This window comes from Vicia villosa, unplaced genomic scaffold (genome assembly GCF_029867415.1).
Source record: "Vicia villosa cultivar HV-30 ecotype Madison, WI unplaced genomic scaffold, Vvil1.0 ctg.000688F_1_1_5, whole genome shotgun sequence".
Classification (NCBI taxonomy): domain Eukaryota; kingdom Viridiplantae; phylum Streptophyta; class Magnoliopsida; order Fabales; family Fabaceae; genus Vicia; species Vicia villosa.
This window is the reverse complement of record NW_026705311.1, coordinates 142,098-162,146: the sequence shown is the minus strand read 5'-3', so window position 1 is coordinate 162,146 and position 20,049 is coordinate 142,098. Positions and strand designations below refer to the sequence as shown.

The 20,049-nt window shown below is 29.9% G+C and overlaps 1 pseudogene; it reads left to right on the top strand.

Moving 5' to 3' along the window:
- The first annotated feature begins 4,356 nt into the window (after positions 1-4,356).
- LOC131630517 (zinc finger BED domain-containing protein RICESLEEPER 2-like) lies at positions 4,357-15,178 on the top strand (annotated as a pseudogene).
- The last annotated feature ends 4,871 nt before the right edge of the window (positions 15,179-20,049 follow it).

Here is a 20,049-nt window from a genome sequence, read left to right as displayed (position 1 = left end):
ACTATTGTATCATATCTACCATATAAACTAAGATAAAACTTGTGATATTCCCATCATGTAGTATATGTACCTATAAATATAAGTTCGACACAAATTGTTTTTTCACAACTCATAACATTTACTAAAATCGTAACTATTCTTTTATGCTTTTTAATATCTGACATTAATTTTCATTTTTCATTATATTTCGTTACAACGTAGTTTCAATTTTATTTTATGATTCTTTTAATTTAATTTTTATATACTATTTGTAACTACGTTACCAGCTTTAACCACTTTTTTTAATTATAAATAAATACATAAATACCAAATATATCTTCTATTTCCACTATTACATTTTTTCTTATCATACTTTTTTCTCACTCTAATTATTTATTTCTATCGTGCTCCGAGACACACCAACCGCAGAACCTGTGCGAACGCACGGGTTTTCCACTAGTATAGATTAGAGTTTTTATCTCAACCTTGCATACTCATGTTCAAAGAGTTTGAGGTATTACCAAAATTTGCTTTATTATTTGTTTGAGACATATAAAAAAATTATGGCTTGAGAAAAACATACATATTTTTTATGATTAAATTAACTTTACATGTATATGTTCAGGGGTTTGCTTTTTGCTATAATAGAAGAATAGAAATTGTATACGGTATTAAAATAGTAAGGACAAATGATACTAAAAGTGGTCTAAGATGCGGAAACAAAAACAATATTGTTGAAAAATATATTTTTTTAGTTTTTTTTAAATATTATAATAGTTTGTTAGAACATTCTTTTTCATTGAGATTTGAAAAAAAAATATTTAAAAAGAATTTTTAGTAATTTATAGTTCATTCAACCTCAAGAATTCTCCTCTAATGCTATAAGAATGTAAATTGATTTAGGCAAATATAAAATTCAAATTTAAATTTTTTTTATTTAATTATAAAAATAATGTGTAAAGAATGGCTGATACTATTATTAATGTGTGTCATACCCCAAAATTTGCCCTCCTCATTTCATCTTCAATAACTCAAGGCTCAAGGGTTTATTCAAGCAATATTCTCCTAATCGAGGGCCTCTTAAACTAGGGTTTGCATTTTATCAAAGGATTTTGAATCTCTAAGGCCTCAAATGGATCTCAAGGTATCTCATATGTCTCAAAGCATCTCCATGTTAAAAGTCAAGCTTCAACTCCAAGGATTGCTCACTCAATTGCTCAGATGATCCGCAGTCGACTAAGCTGACCTAAAAGTCAACTATGGTCAAAGTACGGTTAAAACTCCTGACTTTTTGTCAACATCAAGTATTTGAAGATATATCCATCATTTGATCAAAGGTTGATCATGATCCATTAATAAAAACTCAGAGATGAACGAATTCAAAGGTTCAAATTAGGGTTTTTTATAGGAAAAGTCAACTCAACTTTGACTGACCATAACTTCCACATGGAGTATCAGAAATTTCTCACTCAAAGCCTATTTTGAAGGAAATTTAATCCTCTACAACTTTGTCTCTCACAAGACAAGGCCAGAACTGCTTCATTTGAGAGATATAGTCCAATACATTACAGGTCCTCCAAAAAGTCAACGAAAAACACCTTTTGGGTCAAAGCTCGTAACTTGGGCATAGAAGCTTCAATTGAGATGAAACCAAAAGGATCATTTAGAGGATACTCTAAGCTTTCTAAAATGGTCAATAACACCTCCATATGTTAAAAATTGAGGAAGTTATGATTTGCACAAGTTAGACAATTTTGAGAAAATGTACTCAAAGCAAAGTAGAGAAGTTTGGTATTTTGAACTTTTGGGCTTAACTCTTGGATTTCAAAACATGTCCATGGGCTTCATGATGACTCTTAAAATATTTATTTTTATTTCTATAATATTTATTTTTATTTATTTGAATTTAATTCATTTAAATATTGATAAATCATATAAAATTGAAATAATTTGTTTTAAATCTAAGATTTGATTTTTCAATTAGTTTAAATGATTCAATACCCCAAATATATAATCCAAATTCGTTCATGAGATGATTAGAGAGATTTGATACTAATTTAGCAAGTTTTCAATCAAAATTCAATGGAAAATATATCAATCTCAATCATTAAAAATACATGATCTCTCTCCAAATATTGTTGACCTAATTTGATGCCCTATCTATACATAAGAAGACTGAAGCCCTAGGGGACGAAATTTTGGCCAAGAGAGTTAGGGTTCCTAAGTTCAAAATCACACATAAAATTGTCAAAAAACGAATCCTATTGGGCAGGCCTCATAAGAGCTTTTTAAAGTGTTCTATCTCATTCCAGAGGTGAGTATAGGAAAGAGGAATCCTTGGAACACCCCCATGCTCGTCTCACAGTTACATATACGTTCAAGTTTCTTTTAAGATATGCTCATCATCGATTTTAATTTTATAATTGGTTTTAATTAAAACTAACATTACTAACATGTTCATATGTTGTTTTAGAGTTGATTTGGCTATTCATTCGCAAGGTTTAATGGCTAGACAAGTATTTTCCATGGTTAGGGCAAGAGAGAAGCATGCTTCGGTTCCTACGATATAGGCAGCCTCAGAACGAAATAATGGCCCTAATGAATTCCCCTTGGATCATTTAAGAGATCTGGGCAATTTGTTTTTCTTTTTATGGCTGTTTTGCAGGTTTGGATTTCGTGAGCTATTTGCTACGAAATTAGTTGCAGGATTCGCAGCTAATCCCCATGCAAATCGTAGCTAATTTGGGCCTAGGTTGGAGAAGAGGATGTGCAGCGAAGAAGACAATACGTGGTGCGTTTTCATTTGCCGGTTAGAAGTCCAACTTTCCTTCTCAAGCGCGATTGGCCAGTCAAAACGCGTGGAGTCTCTCTCCCTCCGTTCCATTGGTTCAAACGCACACGCTGGGGCCCATGTTGACTGGTTTAATTGACTAAGCCATAAACCTTTTGATTTTCTTATTTATATTATTGTTTCCATGACATAACAAACTAGCAAGTTGGCACAGATGGTAACCAAGGGGCGCCTATAACTTAGAGGGCGTGGGTTCTACCCTCAGCCTAGACATTATTTTTGTTTGATTTTCTTTGCAGGTTCACAATCCAAGATTCAGTGTACACAGCCAACACAAGACTATCACGCACCCTCAGCATCAGCCACAGGATCTCCCATAGCCCTGATCTAACGTACAACAGCTGCATCTCTACCATGGGCATTTAAGGGTCAACCACATAAGATTGGTGCCAGGTTCCTATGCATTTTTATTTATTTGTTTTATTGTTTATTTAAATTAATATTAATTATTTATATTTAATTTAATTAATTTATAAAATTAGGATTAATATAATTAAGTTAGAATTAGGCTTAGGATTATTTTCTTGATCGTCCTACTATTCCGATTTAATTTATTTAATCGGTTTAAACCATTGTAAAACATACAATCCTAGAAAAGTTTATGAGGCGTTAGGGTTTGCCCAACCCCATTGGCCACTAGGCCAGGATATTAGGTTCAATTTATTATTCGTTTCGACCGAATCAATCGGCCGCGATGGTTAATAATCTGATTAATTTAATCAATGATAATCAAAATGCATTTTTATTTTGCTAAAAGGTTGTAACCATCTTATTGGTTATGATGATTAGCATTTCTTTATCAATTCGTTATTATTCGTAATCAAATCTATTGATTATGAGGGGAAACGATCAAATTAAATTATTTAAAATACATTCATTTGCTATTCGTGATAATCGAATCTATCGATTATAGTGGTTAGCAATCCTTCCTTTAATCCGTTAACTATGATGATCAAACCTATTGATCATCGCAACTAACGGTAACAAATTAAAACCAGGGTTGTACGCCCAATCTTAAAACATTTCCCAAATCTAAAACATTCAAAACACTTCCAATCAAACTACGGATTTTCATCCTTATTCAAAACTATGATAGGCCATTCAAAAAGCCTTCAAACCATGTCAAATCAAATTCTAATCCTAAGGGCGTACAACCCTTCCCCGAACTATGTAGACTCTGATCCTCCCTAAGGAGGTACGTAGGCACTTGGTAACAAGGCGAGTCCCCTTCCCTATAAATCTCATTTTTTCCCGATTTGTTTTCCCTTAATTATTAACCCTTGAAAGCATAAACCTTACCTTAATACTCTTAGCCATAAAACTGTTAACCTTAGATTTAAAGCCATAGGAAAAGGTTGAGGGTGCCTAACACCTTCCCTCGACCTGAATATAGTATCTTACCCTGATCTCTAAACTGCGTAGGGTTTCCTATTCGCCCTTCAGAATAGGTGGCGACTCTAAAACTTTTATTTTTAGGGCAGGTTGCTACAATGTGTTTATTATATATACACTTATAATGGTTAAAAATGTGTGGGAGAATGAGACAAATGTATTTCTAAATAATATATATTTATAATTATAATCTATAGTAGTATTAATTTTATGACATGTCATTTTTTGTTCAAAATATGAGAAAATATTCGAGTATTAAATATTAAAATAAAATATAACTCAATTAAAAATATTTAAAAGTTGAGTAAATAGAATTGATTATTATATATTATTAAAATAAAATATATTATATTATTTATTAAAAATTGTAGTCTATTAAAAATCACATCAAATAAGTAAATTTTAGTCTTGTTTTATATATATATATATATATATATATATATATATATATATATATATATATATATATATATATATATATATATATATATATATATATATATATATATATATATATATATATATATATATATATATATATATATATATATTAATGAACTAATTTTCTGTTTAATAGCATAGTAGATACACTTAAGAATTTCAAAATTATAAATTTAAAAGTTAGTTTAATTTTGCTTCTACAAATTTAATAATAATATGAGTGTATAGAATATTCAAAAAAATGTTGTGAGGTTGTTTTTAATTAATAAAATTTGTATGTAATCTAATATTGAATCAATATCTTCAAAATAATCTTACTTTATAGTAAAAGGTTTTTTTAATACAATTTCATAATATACATGACACATGTTCAATAACATCAATTTAAAAAGTGCAAAAAAATCTTTCAAATAATTTAACATAAGCATGTCCACTACTATTAATTTACTATAGTATAATAAAAATTATTAATATACATAATATCCTTCTTCTTTTGTCATCAATCCTTTATTTGCCGATGATCTAAATCTCCCATAACATCACTTAGATCTCCAATATTCAATTTGGATTAAGAGTGACGTATGAATAAAAAATAGGCATATATTGTTTTAGTTTACACAATTTAAAGCTAAATAATGTTAGTATTTGATATTAGGCTTAAATGCACCTTTGGTCCCTGTAAGTTAGCGAGTTTTTGCTTTTCGTCCCTGTAAGTTTTTTTGTTGGTATGAGTCCTTATATCTTACTTTTTGCTTGTGGTTTAGTCCCTAAAGCCAAAATCCGCAGGAAAATCTGCAGGTTTTCCTGCGAATTTTCCTGTGGATTTTGATTTTAGGGACTAAAACAAACGCGAAAGTGACATATAGGGACTCAGACCCAGAAAAAAACTTACATGGACGAAAATCAAAAACTCGCTAACTTACAGGGACCAAGGGTGCATTTAAGCCTTGATATTATTTTTATTGACGTGGTACATAGTTCATTCATAAAAATATTAATCAGATAAATATGAAGAAATAGTTATGTTAGATATTGAGGGAGGATTTTTTTTTTATAAAGGTTAATAATAATATAGAAAAAGAGGATAGAAAGATCAAGGAGGGGGAGGACTAGGCCAAAGCCACCCTCAAGAAATGAACTGAAAGTTAGGGAATCCTAACTTATCTCTACCCAGACTAGAACAAATAGAAAAAAGGCATTTCCAAAAAATAGCTATAACCAACAAAATTTAAACCCTCGTTTGCTAACGTGTCTGCGCAAACGTTACCTTCACTAACTGCAAACTATTAGACAATATTTTACATTTCTCCCATCTAGGTTTTAAATCCCACGGAATGGAGGTAGAATTGGAGAAAGCTTTAACAACTAATTTCGAGTCTGTTTCCAGCCACAACCGATGCTAGAGATTAGCATGAGCAATCTCAATTGCTCTTAAAGCTCCTGCCAATTTATCGTGAAATACGTTACCTCTGCCGAGATTTTCCCTGAAACCTGCCACAAAATTTGCATCAGAACTACGAAAAATATTTGCACAAGCTGAAGAGGTAGTGGTGGAAGAACCGTTTGTGTTAACTTTCATCCTATTTGATTGCGGCGGACACCAAAAAACTTCCACAATTTTTGGGGAACCGATGCTAGAGATTAGCATGAGCAATCTCAATTGCTCTTAAAGCTCCTGCCAATTTATCGTGAAATACGTTACCTCTGCCGAGATTTTCCCTGAAACCTGCCACAAAATTCGCATCAGAACTACGAAAAATATTTGCACAAGCTGAAGAGGTAGTGGTGGAAGAACCGTCTGTGTTAACTTTCATCCTATTTGATTGCGGCGGACACCAAAAAACTTCCACAATTTTTGGGGAACGAGGCGGCTGAATTGGGATGTTGAAGTATTTTATATTCATGAACTCTGGTCCCGAAATCTGAAACTTCTTCCTAGTATGCTTCCCCGAAAGGAAGACGTTAGTGTTAATCGTAGTCGTGGCATTCTACCAAGTAATGTTGCTGGACTGAAATTGAGCCAAGTTGTGAAAATTCCAAATGGTATCAATAGTGTTTACCAAAGCTGATCGGATAACCACCTTACCCTGAGGACACCAGCTCCTATTGCAAAACTTCTAAAGATCTTGAACAGTATCTAAATCCATTCTAATGTCTAGCTTATTAGCTATCCAATTCCAAATAAATCCTACAAACCGGTATTTGAAAAGTAGATGGAAGGAGGATTCTTCACATATCGAGCACAAACTACACATAGATGGAATCAAGCAGCCTCTAACCTTGAGATTCTCGTCCGTCGGGAGTTTATTATGCATGAGATGCCAAACCACTAAGGATTTAGAAGGGGGAATATCCGGTGACCAGATGTGTTTTGCCCAGGATTTAAGATGACAGACTTTCTCTTTATGCGTGAAAGCTTCCTTCAAAGACAAGTCACCAAAATCCGTACAAGTCCAACACATAATATCAGGACCCTCTGCAGATGGAATAAGGATATTTTCTACCAGACAGTGAAGATTGGGATGCTGCAAGTTGCCCAACCAAATAAAATTCTTCATCCAAATTTGCACCTGTTTAATGAGACTAGCTGGCCAAGAGTAAGAGGTTATTGAATAAATCAGCATGCTTTGAATTACGGATTTCACCAACTAGACCGGACCAGCTATAGATAGAAGGGAGGCTCTCCATGATGCCAGTTTATTTTTCACTTTGTCAACTAATGCTTGAAAGTGAACCGTCTTGGGTTTGCCCTTGAAAATCGGAAGACCAAGATAAATAAATGGGAAAACTCCGTGACTAAATCCAATACGATTAAGGATGTTAATTTTCCTAGCTTGAGACACCTTACCAAAGAAACCGTGGATTTTCTTGGGTTAATTACTTGACCGGAGGCAAGGGAATATCTGGTAAAAAGATGTTGCAGAGCCTGCAAATGAGAGATTCTGCCAGTACAATATATCATTAAGTCATCTGCATAGAAACAGTGCAACGAAACCTTGATTTCTCTAGAAGCTTTCATTCCTGTGAGGTGACCATCATCAACCAGCTTAGATAAATTCCTGCTTAGAATATCCTCAGCAATGCAAAAAAGGATAGGGGAGAGAGGGTCAACTTTCCGAACTCCACGAGAATAGTTAAAGTATCCATGAAGGGCACCATTCACCGAGATGGATAATGTTGCCGACTTTAGAATGGTTTCAATCCATGAACAAAAAGTATTATTGAAACCAAACCCCCTAAGGACGTTTAAAAGAAAGGGCCATTCTAAGGTGTCGAAAGCTTTCGCGATATCTATCTTAAGAGCTACGTTGCCTCCGAAAGCTTTATGGTCAAATGACATTAGCCACTTCAAACACCAAATGCACACAGTCTTTTATGTTTCTCCCTTGTATAAATCCCTTATGTTCTGTAGATATCATGGAAGGCATGACATGAGCCAGTTTGTCAGCAATTATTTTTTATATTATCTTGAATTTAAAGTTGGCCATCTCAATTGGTCGGAATTTGTCAACAGAGTCATCTCCAGGCTCCTTAGGAATGAGAACCGAGGTATTAGCATTAAAATACGGAGGCAGCCAGCCTGTTCTAAAAAACTCCAGCGTAGTGTTCACCACACCAGTACCAACAATGTCCCATAAAACCAGATAAAAATGCGCTCCAAAACCATCTGGTCCCGGTGCACCATCCTTGTTAAGAGAAAAAACTGCATTCTTTATCTCTAAAGAGGTAGGAAACATGGTAAGCATATAATTTGATTCCGTATTGACCACATTAGGAATGACTTCATCTACTAGTAAATGATGCTGCACCACAGCAAAGTTAGATGTGAATAAGTTTTTAAAATGTGTTGTGATATGTTCCGCTATATCCTTCGGGTCCTTAAGAGTATTGTCTCCAACTTTTAGAGCATTAATGGATCTAGCTGCTTGTTTTATCTTTGCCAACTTATGAAAATAAGCTGTATTTCTATCCCCATTCATGTGCCAATCAGTGTTGGATTTCCCTTGCCAAAAACTGTGTTGCTTCTGCAGCGCATCTTCAAGTTTGGTTTGGGCAAGTTTTTCTTGTAAGCTTAAATTATCATTATAACCAAGGGAATGAAGTTGATCATGGATCTCCTTCAATTCACATTCAGCAGATTTCACATACTCATGTACATTTCCAAAGACCGTTTTGTTCCAAACTTTAAGGTTAATTTTGAAAAGTTTCAACTTGGAGACCAGTACAAACATATGACAACCATAGAAGACAGTTTCCCAAGACTCCATCACTAATTTCCTGCAGGAATCGTTCAGAGTCCACATCTTCATGAATTTGAATTGAGGGACTGCCATCAATGTAGGATTATGAAAATCCAATAAAATCGGATAATGGTCACATTTATTCCTGATCAATGTTGAGGCAGAAAAACTATTACAGTTGAGCAGCCAATGTTGATTACAGATCGCCCTTTCGAGCCTCTTTTGAGTATGAGCATTTTCTTTTCTCCCATTCGACCAAGTAAGCCATGCTCCTTTAGTTGGAATATGGTAAAGGTTGTTAATATTTGTCCATGTCTGAAACTCCTGCATAGGACCCAAGGGAGGATTGTATTGACCTTTATGCTCATGTGTTCCAAGGATGACGTTAAAATCACCGATGAAACACCAAGCAGAGTTGGAATGAGACAAGGTTTGAAGCTTGTGCCAAAGGTGTCTTCTTTTGATGTGACAGTTAGAAGCGTAAATTGTGGCACTGCCAAAGAGCTGATCTCTGATATTAATTTGGAAAGCCACATACTGATCTCCACAATCAACGATGATTGGATCTATATCTTGTTTACAGATGCACCACAGTTAGGGTTCCATATTGTCCCTTTCATTGAAAGAGAATATTTTCAATCCAAGCTTACCAAACCAGTTGTTCGGAAACTTGTCAAGAAGCATCCATTGTTCCGACACTAACACTAAATAAACATTTATATGTCTGGTATTCTCAATTAGATTTACTTTAGTAATAAACTTAATTACATTTTATCAACAAAAACATATAGCATATTTTACATGAAAATATAATAATTGAATATGATATTTAATAACAAGATAAAATTACATATAAATAGTTCATTTTTATACGATTTGTATAATTCTTTAAAACACACTAATTTAAAAAAATTGCGAGAAAAAAATACTTCTTAAAGTTGTAATAGTAGCATACATGGACATACAATAAAAATAAATAATGATTATCGACAAATATTAGGTCTCAGGTTTGGTGGTCGAAAGTGGTCCCTCTCAAGGTAAATATTTTTATTTGGCGTTTATTTTGTAATAGATTACCGACAAAGGATAATTTGATGCGGCACAATATTTTGTCGGATGAGAATCAGACTTGTGCTAATGATTGTGGTCAGATTGAGAATAGGGATCATATTTTTGTTCGGTGTCCGCATTTTAGTGGTGTTTGGCCGATCTTAGAAGGGTGGTTTGGTTTTTTGACGGTCTGTCAGGGTCATTGGAGGGTTCATCACGACTCGTTTGTTGCTTTGGCGGGTGAGGAGAGGGAGTATCATATTGTTTTGCATGTCTGTTGGATATCGACCGTGTGGGAAATTTGGAAAGCGCGAAACCAGCGAATATTTCAGAATACGAGTTTGTCGATGATGACAATAGTAGAAAAGGTAAATCTTCAAACGTACTGGTGACTAAAATCTTACTTTATGGGTTTCAGGGTTAAATATAATCTTTGGAGGCTCAATCCTCTGCAATGTATCACGAATTATATTAGGTAGCTTCAATTACGGAGTAGTCGTTTTGTTGTGTGGTTTTAAACATTGTGAAGTGTTGTAATAACGTTTTGTAGTCTTTCAAGTACGTCTTGTGCTTGAGGGAATTCTTGGTTAATGGTAATATATTTTTTAGTTTCTTCAAAAATAAATAAAAATAAATAATAATAATAATAAATATAATAAACATAATAAATATAATAACAATAATTATAATGATATATTAAGATTAATTTGACCCTACATTAATATTAATAATAATATAATAAAAGTAAATGACCATAAAAAATCATCAAAATTTAAATTTAATATATTTTAACGCATTTGCTTTATTAATTTTAGAACTAATATTATTATTAATATATTATCACCCTTTCAATTACTTATCTATTTTTTTAACCATAAAAAGTAGTCAAAGTTTCAATTTAATATATTTTAAAGCATTTGTTTTATTAATTTTATAACTTCTATTATTATTAATACATTATCACCCTTTCAATTAGTTATCTATTTTTTTAACTAGACATCTTCACCCGCACGACTCTTTTTATACTGATTTTAAATTTTTCATTTTTGCTATTTTTTTCTCATATGTTTCCTCTTTCATTTTCTAAAATTTATATCATTTGTTTAATATTTCATGATTTAGGAGTTCATATAATTTTTCTTAATTTTATACTTAGTTCATAAAATTATTTAAATAATTATAAAAACAAAGATTAAATATAACAAGACCCCTCTTTTTTAAACATATTTTTTTAATTTTTATCCAATATTTATATAAATTCATTAATTTTCACTTTAATATCTTTTTTAAAAAAAAAAATCATTTCTATAAGGTTCTCTATTTAATAACAATGTAACTATTAAAACGTTTTTCTCTTAATTTTAATAATTTTTTATAATAACAATTAAAACATTATTATTATGATGAAACCATAAAAACCCATCAAAAGTTCTATTTAATGTGTTTTAAAATATTTATTTTATTAATTTTTTAACTTCCATTCTTATTAAGATATTAAGATTAATTTGATTAAATATTTTAATAATTAATTGAATTACTATTAAATTATTTAATTTGAATTATTTTAAAATAAGTAAATATTTATTTGAATATTAACAATAGAAATTGATTTGTATAGTTATAAAGTGATTATCATTTATCGGGCTTGGGTTCGAGACCCCATTGGTACATATTTTATAATTTTTATTTTAAATTCAAAATTATTTAATATTTTTAAAAATTTTGGGATTTATTTGTCATGGATGCATATTTGCCTAGTGGTAAAGACTTAAGATAGACTTGGGTTCGATTCTTTATAATAAACGATTTTGGCTTTTTGGATATTATAAAATCAAAATTGTTTAAAATTAAAATTAAAATTATTAAATCAGAATTGTTTAAAAATGAATTTAAAAATAAAAATTAATTTATTATTTAAAAAATAAAATCAACGTGGCAATCCAGTCACGAATTAAAAGTGGCAAAAAAACCGCTTTGAAAAAAGTATTAATAGAAGGACTAATATGATCCGGTTAAATTTTGTAAGGGATTAAATCGGGTCCTTTTTTTGTGAGGGACTAATTTGGGTTGTGTAGTTTTTGTGAGGGACCAAAATGGGTCTTCACTCTTAATATTAATAATAAGGCTAAATTACAGATTTGGTCCCCCTATTTTGTCTGATTCACGAAATTAGTCTCCCTATTTTAAATTCAAATAGTTTTGGTCCCCCTATTTTAAATTTAAACAATTTTAGTCCCCCTCTCATGTTTTTTCAAATAAAATCGATGAGATTTTTTATTTTTCAACTTATATTTTAATCTACAAAATTCAATAATAGATTTATATACGACAATTTGTCATGTTTTACAAGTAATTTGTCATTTAAAAAAATGAAAATTTCGTTAATTTTAAGTGCAAAATTATGAAAGGGGGACCAAAATTGTTTAAATCTAAAATAGGGGACCAAAACTGTTTAAATTCAAAATAGGGGGACCAATTTCGTGAATCAGAGAAAATAGGGGACCAAAATTGTAATTTAGCCTAATAATAATATAGTGTAATATAATAAAATAAATTACTAATAATAATAATAATAATAATAATAATAATAATAATAGTAATAATATAGTATCCAACTATCACCATTATAAATAATAATAGTAATAGTAATATAATGTTCAATTAAAATTAAGATATGGGAAAATAAATTAATACAAAATATTTAAAAATGAGATGTATTTGTGCTCTTCAAAATTAATTTTTTTATTTAAATTAATTTTTTAATTTTATATTCAAAAAAAAATTTGAACAATTATTCATACAAAAATAAGCAAATATATCATTTATCTTATTACTCTAATTCTAGAATTTTATATAAGAAGTGTTTGATTCTCAATTTAATAGCTAATAATAATAATAATAATAATAATAATAATAATAATAATAATAATAATAACTATAATAATAATAATAATAATAATAATAATAATATAATAATAATAATAATAATAATAATAATAATAATTACTATAATAATGTAACTTTGAAATATTTTTTATTAGCTTTTATAATTTTATATAATAAAAATAAATAATTAATACATTATTAATATGAAACTATAAAAAATCCTCAAAATTTCAACTTAATATATTTTAAAGCATTTTTTTATTAATTTTATGACTTCTATTATTATAATTAATATATTATCACCCTTTCAATTAGTTATCTATTTTTTTTAACTATACATCTTCACTCGCACGACTCTTTTTATACTGATTTTAAATCTTTGCCATTTTTTTATTCTCACATGTTTCCTCTTTCATTTTCTTAAATTTGTATCATTTGTTTAATATTTCATGATTTAGGAGTTCATATAATTTTTCTTAATTTTATACTTAATTCATAAAATTATTTAAATAATTATAAAAACAAAGATCAAATCTAAAAAGACCCCTATTTAATAACAATGTAACTATTAAAACGTTTTTCTCTTAATTTTAATAATTCTTTATAATAACAATTAATGCATTATTATTATGAAACCATAAAAACCCATCAAAAGTTCTATTTAATGTATTTTAAAGTATTTATTTTATTAATTTTATAACTTTCATTCTTATCAATATATTCCCACCCTTTCAATTATTTGTCTACTTTCTTAACTATAAATCTTCACTAACACGACTCTTTATATAAAAAATTTTAAAATTTTCATTTTTGCCATTTCTTTTTCATTCTCATATGTTTTTTCTTTCATTTTCTAAAATGTGTGTCATTTATTTAAAATTTTATGTGCAGATTTAGGAGTTCATATGTTTCCTCTTTTATTTTTCAAAATGTGTTGTATTATTTGTTTAAAACTTCATGTGTAGGTTTTGAAGATATATATGGGAATTTTGTTGAAAGATCAATTCTCATATAGAAAGGTACACACTATAACATTTTAATTGTGTTTCTTTTATTTTTCTTTAAGATCACACCACTAAATATATATTAAATTATATTAACCACTTTTCTTTTTATTCATTGTCCTTTTTATGTAAGCTTTTTAGTTATTGCTGTGTATTGTAAAACTTTTATTGTAAGTTATACACTTTTTATGTATTTTTAATCTTGAGTGTTTATATTATGAATTATAGTTGAAATATAGATTCTAATATGAAGATTTTTTTATTGCATATCAACAACAATGTATAGGGTGAAGATTATTTAACAAGGTGTGTACTTTTTTCTCACCTTTCTATTAATTTTTGTAACTTTCAATTAGTATTACTATTCATTTTTCTATCATCAATTACTATTACAAGATGGGGAATGAATTTGACGGCGAGGAAAAAGATGGGGAGGTGTCCCCCGCCCCCGCCCCATTGACATCCCTAGTCCAAAACAAGTCATGCTTAAAGTGACAGAAAAAAATTCGGAAACAGACACGAATCATTTGTGGTTGGAAATTATACATTTAACCAAGATGTTTCTAGGAATGAAATCGCGAAGATGATTATATTGCATGAATATCCCATCATGATGCTTAACCATATTGGTTTTAGAAATTATAGTCATTCTCTTCAACCTTTGTTCAAGATAGTTTCTCGCAATACCATAAAGAATGATATAATGAAGTTGTATGAAAGTGAGAAGTCAAAACAAATGAAAATACTTGCAAAGAATAAAAGCCGCATTGCAATAACTAGTGATATGTGGACTTCTAGCAATCAGAACAAAGGATATATGTCTGTTATAGCTCATTATATTAATGAAAATTGGATTTTGCATAATCAAATCATCAGGTAACTTCTCCCTTCCATTTATGTTATTATTACAATATAGTTATTTTATGTGATATTTATTATAATTTATTTTTAGGTTCATTTATGTCCCTACGCCACATACAACTGAGGTCATTTGTGATTTTTTGGTAGATTGTTTGATGGATTGGAATATTGATAGAAAATTGTCAACATTAATTGTTGATAATTGTAGCACCATTGATGCTCTGATTGACAATTTGATTGATAAGATGCCACCTTCTTCTTTTATTTTAAAAGGGAAATTGTTTCATATGTGTTATTCCGCCCACATATTAAACTTGATAGTGAAAGATGGCATGCAAACAATTTCTAGTTCAATTGAAAAGATTAGGGAAAGTGTCGGTTTTTGGGTAGCAACACCAAAGAGGGAGGAGAATTTTAAAGAAACTTGTAATCAATTGAACATGACTTATGAAAAGAAGCTTGCACAAGATTGAAGAACAAGATGGAACTCTACTTATTTAATGCTTGCTTCTGCATGACCTTATGAACAAGTTTTTAAACGTTTAAAATAACATTGTGATTCCCAATATAAATGTGCACCAAGTGAAGAAGATTGGAAAATGGCAAAAGAAATTTATGACAACTTGAAATTTTTTTTTAATGTCAGTGAGTTGTTCTCGGGTACTAAGTATCCAACATCAAACATTTATTTTCCCAAAGTTTGTCAAATAAGATTAGCTTTAAGAAAGTGGCAAGATTCTTCTAGTAATACTATACAAAGTATGGCAAGAAGTATGATAGTGAAGTTTGACAAAAATAACATTGTTGTTGATCCTAGATATAAAATAACATTGTTATCAATTGAGCAAATATGGATAGGTCTACTTTTGCTTTTAGTTGACTTATTATGAAGTATTTTTTTAGCTTTTCAAGCATACTCATGATGGTAATTTTATAATTATCCCTTATTAGTTTTGATGAAGTATAGTTTTTTAAGCATATTTACGTTGTTGGATTTTTTAGTTGTTTAGGCACATTTTTACTTAAAAAAGTATTATAATTCATGTTGTTGAATTTTATAGCATTTTAAAGAAATTTATTAAAAAAAATATTATTATTTTGTGTCCCATTAGTATTTTTAATAAAAAATAATAAATGTCAAATACTAGTATTTTTTTAGTAACATAATAAATATGTGAATTCGTTGTGCTTTTTATTTTTATAGAAAATATAGACATTTTAAAAAATAAAATATTAATGAATAAATGTAGGATCGACGGGGACCCCCGCGAGTAACGGGGATCCGCGGGGAACAGGGATGGGGATAGAAATTCTCCCGTGACGGGGATCGTGGGCGGGGACGGGGAATGAATTTGACGGTGGGGAAAAGGTGAGAAAGTGTCCCCCGCCCCTGCCCCGCCCCATTGACATCCCTAACTTGATACCATTTATTATTACAACAGTTGTTCTCCTAGTGCTACTGAGTATGCCTAATCATAACCCCCTGCGACCTCCTATATAATATAAAAAATACTAAAAAATAATATAATATTACAAATACGAAAAAATTGTTTTAATTTTGCTTACTTCTTTTTTAGAATTTGATATTGAATTTTTAGATTTCTTTTAGTTAATTTTTTAGTCAATACTTGTTCATATTTTTTTCCATTTCTCATACATCACTTTATGTATCATTACTAACATTTTGTGTTGATTTTGAGGTAATATATTAAGGCTTTTGGATTATTCTTGTGGACACTAGCAAGTTACCTAATTTTTGTACAATTAATCGTTTTATTTTCCGCTTTAAATTTCTATTTAAGTTTGGTAATATTGAAGTAAGTGTTTCATTCCCATTCGGTACAAATGTATCCGGTTCCCCATTGTGATGTAATAACTTTACCGCTTTTCTTTACTATTCTATTTGTTTTATTATTAAGCATTGTATGCATTAAGCCTTTTCAAAGAACTAATACTATTGTGAGCCACTTTTCTACCATAAGTCGATCGCTTTTCAAGCATTGCAATTAACCGTACTTATACATTCACACTTGCACACTTTCATATCTTGATCATGGGCTTTCTTACAGTGAGACCTACTTGATTAATCATTTTGATTGGTCGTTTAGAAGACTAGTCACTTGGCTAGTACACTTACATTTTTAATTCAATCACTTTCATGTTTAATCTTTTATGCTTGTTTGTATGGACTTGTATAGACTTATTTACTTTCTTCCATCCTTTGGCAAGTTATTTCCCCCGTTCTCGAAGTCTTGTAAATAATTTTACCGCTTTCTTTACCTTTTGATTTCTTACTTGCTTGCTTGCTGGTTTGAATGAATAAATTGCTTACCTCCTCACTCTAGGTCCATGTACCAAGCCACTGCCTACTCTTTGTAAGCCGATTACCTAGTGCATCGCCATCAACCATGCCACTGCACTCTTGGTCCATATACCAAGTCATACCCCTTGTTTTGTGATTTGATTGCCTCGTGCATCATCATCAACCATGCTACAATAAACTTGGAGAGAGGAATAAAACCACAAACACAAACACATGCTACATGTAAACATATAAACTTTGTAAATTCTGCAATCATATAAATATATCAGAAATACAATATAGTTACATATCAGATGCATTTATAGATCAGACATGTACAACTACTCCCCCTGTCACACAAAACAATTCTCCCCCTCAGAGAGAAAACCCAAAGCATAAGAAAACCAACCAACCATTTCTCCCCCTCAAGGGAAAAACCCAATTCGCCAGAAGGTCCAATACATTGGGCTTGATTTTTAATACACCTCTTACGCCTAATACATTGAGCTTGGTGCACATGTATAAATTCTGGATAGGCCGAACGGATAGACTCTTGATACATAGAGATAATTGGAGTTTGACCTAAATCATCTCAATGTGCGACTTGAGTTTCTTATGATTCTATTATTTCTTTAATAAAATATTTAATATCACTTGACTGTACATTTTAATTTTTAATTTATACTTTATAATGTTTATTTTTATAATTTCTAATACTCTCTATTTAAACTAACATATTATTATGTATACTCAAAATATTATATGAAAATATATACAATAGATATGCATACAAATATACTTTGACCAATATATAAAAATTATTATTTTACATCTCACTTATTTAAATTTAAAATAAAGTTGTTGTTAATTAAAAGTTATGTAAACTTATGAGATAAAAAAAGTTCGGTTGGTTGAAACTTTTCTAACTAGTTCCTAAATAATTCTATTTATTTGTAATTTTTTTTAAAATTGTTATTAATAAATATCAACAATTTTTTATATTAATACATAAATATAAATAATATGGTGTAGACAGAAATTCAACTTTAGACCAACAACTTAGACTTATTTTACTCAAATAACACATACTCGTTAAACTACATCACCGCCCTTAATCTATTACCCTTCATTTAAAGAAGGGATGACAATTTGGCCCACACCCTATGGGTACCCGCAAAAATTGCTCACAATGGGTAGGGTAAAAACCCGCCAAATGGGTACGGGTACGGGCATAAGTAATTACCCATTAAAATAAGCAGGTATGAGTGCAGACACGAGTATCTTACTATCCATCCCGCTTCATACTCGCACTACATATTTATATAATATCATTTATATTATTATATAAAAATGCATGTTTATCAAATTTATAAAAAAAAAAATATCGCTATTAAACTATTACACATTTTAATAAAAGTGTTTATTTATTTCTTAACTCAACAATAACATTCATAATTTTTTAATATTGTTAAAAAACTTAAAATTATATGATATTTGTAATTAATCGATTTAATTTTACTAGAAACACAGATAAACGGATACAGGTATGAACATCGGTGCCCATGCGAGCATGGGCTTGGGTACGAGAAAATTTTCAAACTGCGGGTATGGGGACGGTACCATAGTACCCTGCCCAAACCCTTCCCGTTGCCATCCCAAATTTAAAGGAGAATATCTAAATTTCTCTAATTCAAAAGTGTATAATTTTTCTTAAAGCTAATCAAAGGTTTTTCATTGAATATAAAATATTATTTAAATTAATACCCAAAGAATTATCTTTTTTAAATTATTTAAAAAGTTAAATATTAAATATAAATGATACTATACTGTGCATAAGTTACCATTATAATATTTGACTGGTGTAATTACCTTATAAAAATATAATAAAACCCCTCTAGATAAATCTAAAAAATTGGTTATAAATATGTCCAAATGTTTATGAATCAAGTCATATCTTAGATACATATACATTTTTTCTACTTTTCTCTTATTTTATTTCATCATGGATATGTATGTGTTACTCAATTTCCTCCAAGAAAATCCAGATACTCCTGTTCCTTCTCCATGGAAACAAGTTCTTGATGTTGAGGTATATTATCCATCTTTAACTTCTCCCATTTCTCTTATTATTAGATTAAATGGAACTAATCTATGTATTTTGTTTGTTTTTGGATTTTTCTTATCATAGACCGAACTAGTTTTCTACAAGCACAACGAAAATGGATTCTTAATATATGATTTCAGGCCACTGGTCAACATTCGAAGAGGAATCTTCTGGAACAATTCTTTATGGTCTGCATCTATAGATTGTTCTGATTCTCGACAAATTATAACAAATTTTCAAAATTCATATGGTCCCTCAAAGGTTTACCTTTTTCGCATTACTTGTTGCGCAAACATAACTATTCATTGTATTGTGGACCAACCAGCGTTTCAATGCTTGTTATGCCGCTCTATAGTTGGACAACTTCAATGATTTTATCATATTGTGTAAAATTTAATGAAAACTTGTTTAAAAATTAATCATAACTTTTTGTTGTTATTAATTATTGGGACTGTTTAAAGAGATGGATTATCAACATCTATATTGTAACAGATATGTAGCTTTTGAGAATAGATGTTTAATTTCTTGAAAATTAATTGATGTTAAATTATTTATTAAATATTTTTTGTTTTGTGTATCTTTTCATAGAATGAATTATAAATTGAAGTAATTTAAAAAAATTACTATAACAATTGAAATGTATAATAAATAGGATTAAATAATTTTTGTTGTCTATAAATATACCATTTTTATTTTAAATTCCATTTGAACAATTTTTTCAAACATTAGCCGGTTCCCTTCTGTCATCAAATTTAGTTGTCACTGTTAAATATTTTACATATGACATTACAGATAAAATAAAAATAAAAGATAATATATTGATAGAGACCAAAATACATGTTAAAATAAATTCTAATACCTATGAATGTTTATTTCATTTTTAAACCTCTACACAGTGTTATATTTAACTTCTTTAAGCAATAAAAATATAATTTGTT